This window comes from Echinops telfairi, unplaced genomic scaffold (assembly GCF_000313985.2).
Source record: "Echinops telfairi isolate 266 unplaced genomic scaffold, ASM31398v2 ScPeMD7_29;HRSCAF=101, whole genome shotgun sequence".
Lineage (NCBI taxonomy): Eukaryota > Metazoa > Chordata > Mammalia > Afrosoricida > Tenrecidae > Echinops > Echinops telfairi.
In genome coordinates, this window is record NW_022103926.1 from 4,699,225 (window position 1) to 4,704,788 (window position 5,564).

Genomic DNA, 5,564 nt, shown 5'->3' on the forward strand with positions numbered 1-5,564 from the left:
GTGTAGTGGTTATGCGTTGGGCTGTTACTGGAAGGTAAGCAGTTCGAATCCACCAGCTGTTCTACAAGACAGAGATGAGGCTTTTTACTTCATAAGCAGTCTCAGAAACCCACGAGCAGTTTATAGGGTCTGTATGAGTTGGAATTGACTTGATGGCAGTGAGTTTCAAAAATGTGTTTAAATGCTTTTTCCTTTTACAAATGGACTACTTGTTAACCAGAGAGGTATTGTCTTGGTGCTGACTAATGCAGAACATCATATCTGATAATGACCAGACATGTGTCCATTGATATCTTCATCCATTGTTCAGAATCTATTATGAGAGAGAGAAGGAAACCTTTCTGATTGCATTTTTGAGGTCTAAATTTAATTTTTTAGTAGTTAATGTTTTTGTAATTTTGTTGCAGAGAAATAGAAATTCTCTGAATTTACAGATGGTTAATGTGGCAAAATGTAAGGAAATTAAATGGATAAATTTTGATGTAATTGGAAAGCATTAATATAAAGCCAAGATAGTTCTTATGTCTTCTATGCTTATACTTTTTGTATAAGGTAAACCAAATATGCATTGTAATTACTCTTGATTCCATAAACCATATGGGATAGAATCTATTAAGATTTTTGGTAGTAAAATGGGATGGTAACCAAGGGCTTGTAACTTAATCAGTATTTGACCATTCAAAATGGTTCATTTCTAACTATAAGATGCACAGAATATGTGCCGTGTAAAGAGCAAAATAGTCGAGACATCCTGGAATAATAAAAGTAAAGATGACACATATAATCAGCTAATGCTAGTTTTGGTTTTTAACTCGGTAGTCTTTTTCTTATACTTCATGTACTGAGATAGCTAAAAAAAAAAATTCTGTCAACTTGATATTGCCTTAATGGAAACTTAGTGTTCTGTGATGTGGGTACACTGTAGTTTACAACAATTCCCTGTTAACATTGCCAATTTTTCCCTTAATGCTGTGATGAGCTTAATTTTTTCTTGTGAGCTTAAACATTTTGATACAATTATGCTATTATATCTGTAGGATATTTTCCTAAAAGCGTACTTGTTCAGGTCAAAGAGTTTGTATGTTTTAAATTTATATAGACTGGTTTTATTTTAAAGGCTTATTAACAGCATATTCAGTGTTCAGTTCCATGTATTCTTAGTGATTTTACTGATTTCAAACTTGTTGGAAGTTTTGCTTTTTTCCAGCACCAGAGCTTAATTCGGTGGATGGAGCAGGTAAAAATGAAAATAGTGATGGCTAGGAGTACTTTAGGATGAGTGGTCTCTAAGCCACTCTTAGAACTTTTATTATTGTTTTGTTGAGAATATATGCTGCAAGACATACCAGTTTCTACAGGGTACCGTTCAGTGACATTGATTTCATTGAGTTGTGAAACCATTCCCGTCCCCCTTTCTGAGTTCTTCCTCCATTAGCATAATTTCACTGCTAGGGAGGGTTCTATTGAGTTGCTACCCTCAGTTTGGCCCCATATAGATATTAACCCTTTTGTAGCTCCTGGAACATAGTATCCACCTGCGTTTTCTGCCTCTTAATGTTTAGTGGTGGCCTAGTGGGATAAGCAAAGGGCTGCTAATGCAAACCCACTACCAACCAGTTCTTCCAGTTGCAGAAAGATGAGGCTGTCTGTGCTTGTAAACAGATTTACAGTCTCAGAACCCCTAGGGAACAGCTCCACTGTCTTACAGGGTTGCTATGAGTTGGAAGTGACTCCATGTGAATGGGTTTGGCTTGGTTTTGTAGAGGGTTTAGTAGGAAGCTGCCATCTGGTGGGGACCCTGTTTTGTCAATCATAGCACTAGAGAACCCCTCAGGACATGTTTTCTAATAAGTGGATAAAAATCCATATTCCTATTTTTTCATTTAAAATTCCTTCTACTGAAAACAAAAAAAAGTCGAATCAAAGAGTTTGGTTTTAAAATGGTTGCATAGAGCATACTCCTCAGGGCAGACCTCTTTCAGTAGTTATACTAGTGTTCAGTTTTAAGACTTCAGGAGCTATTTTTAGTGTAAGATATAAAGACACTCACAATGACAGTGGTTTTAGAAGTTCATCAAACCTTCATGGCTCTAGGAAGTTTGGAGTTCATGAGAATTTGAAATTATGTATCTTGCATTTCCCTCCTTTTGATCAATATTCTTGTATTGAATCTTTGATCAAAATGTTCAGTCATGGTAGCTCACACTGTTCCAGGAGGCAGTGTTGTTCATGGAGGCAGTTAGTCAGAGTCCATATCTTTTTCCTATTCCTGATTCCCCTTGGGTTGGATGACTGATTTTAAGATCCCAGTTACTATTATTAAACTAGGAAGTAGAACAGAGGCACTGAACATGCTCTTAGGCCAATTAACTGAGCTATTCCATTACCCTATGAGACCCTGACTTCCAAACTCAAATTGCACTCCATGAGGTTTGAGGTTGTACATAAGCATCCTCTGTAGCTATCCTCTTTTTTTGGTGGTGGTTCTAAATATGTTATACAGTGTTTGCCAATTCAGCTTTTTACAGGTGTACAACTTTTTAATTGACAGCGCTTAAAACCATCAGCTGTATAATTCTACCCATAATCAATGCAAATATCCTGGTGACTTGGTGTTGCTGTAACAGAAAAACAGTGGATGGATTTAATTGCTTATTTTCTCTTTCTCACTGCCATCAAGTCAATTCCAGTGCACCGTGACTGTACAGGACAAAGTAGAACTGCTCCTCTGGGCTTCTCAGACTGTGACTGTTAAGGAGAGTAGAAAAGCCACCTCTTTCTCCCAAGGAGTGGCTGTGAAGGAAGCTGAAATCCGAGTTCAGGATCTAGTCTAGAGGCTTTCTCTCTCCTTCAGCTCGCGGAGCATGTTCTTGTCTCTTCAGCTTGTTTCCTGATTTCTTGGAAATCTTCATGTGACTTGGAATCAGTCTTCTATCTCTGCTTATTTAATATCTTTTATATCTCAAGGGATTGACTCAAGATACATCCTATTCTAATCCTGTTTTATTTAAAAAACAAAGTCCATTCGCAAACCAGATTATAATCACAGGTATAGGGGTAAGGATTTACAGTACATTTTGGGGGTACACAGTGTGATCCCCTAACAGCAGTATTTGTCACTGCTAATTCCCTTGCCTCCTGACACCGATAATCACTATTACACTTTGCTCTTTATACACTTGCCTTTTTTTTATACAAAGTCATACACTATTTATCCTTTTGTGGTTGACTTACTTCACTCAGCATGTTTTGCAGCTTCATCTATATTGTAGCATGTATCAGATGTTTTCCTACTGACTGAGTAGTATTCAATTGCTCATTTGTACCAACATTTTGTTTATGTGCTCATTTGTTGGGCATTTAGTTAGCACCTTTTGTCTATTATGAATAGTGCTGCAATGCACATTGGTGTACACCTCTGTTTGGGTCTCTGTTTTCAAATTTTTTCGCTATGTACCTAAAACATATTCATGGAATTGCTGGGCTATTTGCTGCCAGTACTTTTACTTTGAGGAAACTACACTGTTTTCTATGAAGACGGTACCATTTTGCAATTTTGCCTACAAACTTTTTTTTGCATGTATGTACGGATTGTGATGAGTTGTACGAGCCCCCAATATACTGATTAAATTTAAAAAAATCATTTTATTGGGACTCTTAACAATCCATACATCAGTTGTATCAAGCACATTTTTACATATGTTGCCATCATTTCCCAGACATTTTCTTTCTACTTGAGCCCTTGGTATCAGCAACTTTTTTCTCTTTCCCTTCCACCCCTGTAAACTCTTGATAATTTATAAATTATTTTTATTTTCATGTTTTACACCGTCCCCTTCATCCATGTTTCTGTTGTTGAACCCCCTGGAGGGTGGGTTGTACATCGGTCATTGAGATCAGTTCCCCTTTCTCCCCCTTCTCCCTCCACCTTCCTCCTACTCATGGCATCACTACTCTCATTATTGGTTCTGAGGGGTTTATTTGCCCTGGATTCTGTGTGTCAAGAGCTCTTACCTGTATCGGTGTACATGCTCTGGTCTAGTCAGATTCGTAGGATAGAACTGGGGTCATGATAGTGTGGGGGGTGGGGAATAGAGGAGGGAACATTAAAGAATTAGAGGAATGTTGTGTGTTTCATAGGTGCTATACTACACCCTGGCTGGCTTGTCCCTTCCTTGTGACCCTTCTGTGAGGGATGCCCAATTGTCTCCAGATGGGCTTTGGGTCTCTACTCCGACCCTCCTCGTTCCATTGATAGGATTGTTTGTTTTGGGTCTTCTGATACCTGATTCCATCAACACCTCGGATCACAGGGTTGGTGTGCTTCTTCCATGTGAGACTTGTAGCTTGTTAGATGGCCACTTATTTAACTTCAAACCTTTAAGACCCCAGATGGTATATCTTGTAATAGCCGGGCACCATCAGCTTTCTTCACCACATTAGCGTATGCACCAATTTTGTGTCCAGGTCTCCAAACTTTTTGATTGCTTGCCTCCTCACTAGAAAATTGTGAGCAATCCCTAAGTATTTATTTAACAAGTAGTTTAAATATGTAGCTACTGAGGAGTTGACTCACAGTGACCCTGTGACTCCTGTGTTAGCCTCAGTTGCCCGCCTGTTCAAATGCTGTCATTCGAGTCCAGTCCATCTCAGTTTTGACCCTTGCTGACCTTCTTCACCAAACTTGATTTCTCCAGTGATGATTGTCTCCTGATGTCTCCATGGCAAGTGAGCTGCACGTTGTTGTGGGTTGTTCTTAAGGTTTTCATTGACTAATTTTTGGGAGTATATCACCATACCTGTCTTCTTAATCTTAGTCTGTAAATTTTGCTGAAACCTGTCCATCCTAGGTGTTCCCACTAGTATTTGAAATACCAGTAATAGACATGTATACCTTACAAAAATAACTGGGATGATAATTAAAAATAAATTAAAAATTTGAGAGATTTAAGAAGAACCTCTCTGATAGTTAAAGTAGATTACTCTCTACTATTGCTTTCCATTATTAAGGTTTCATATTGGGTTTTCGTGGATTACTTTTTCTTTTTTAAAGATCATTTTATTGGGGGTTCTTACAGCTCTTATAACAATTCATACATCAATTGTGCATTTGTTGTCATTATTATTTTCAAAACATTTTCTTTCTACTGGAGCCCTTAGTATCTGCTCCTCATTTTAAAAAAAATTGTTAGGGGCTTATACAACTCTTATTACAACCCATACATACATCAATTGTGTAAAGCACATATGTACATTCATTGCCCTCATCATTCTCAAAACATTTCCTCTCCACTTAAGCCCCTGGCATCAGGTCTTCATTTTTTCCCTTCTCTCCCTGCTCCCCCCTCTCTGATGAACCCTTGATAATTTATAAATTATTATTTTGTCATATCTTGCCCTTGGATTACTTTTTTTTTTTTAACATTTTATTAGGGGCTCATACAAGTGTTATCCCAATCCATACACACTTCAATTGTGTAAAGTGCATTTGTACATCATTTCTCAAAACATTTTCTCTCCATTTAAACCCCCGACATTAGGTCCTCATTTTTCCCCTCCCTCCC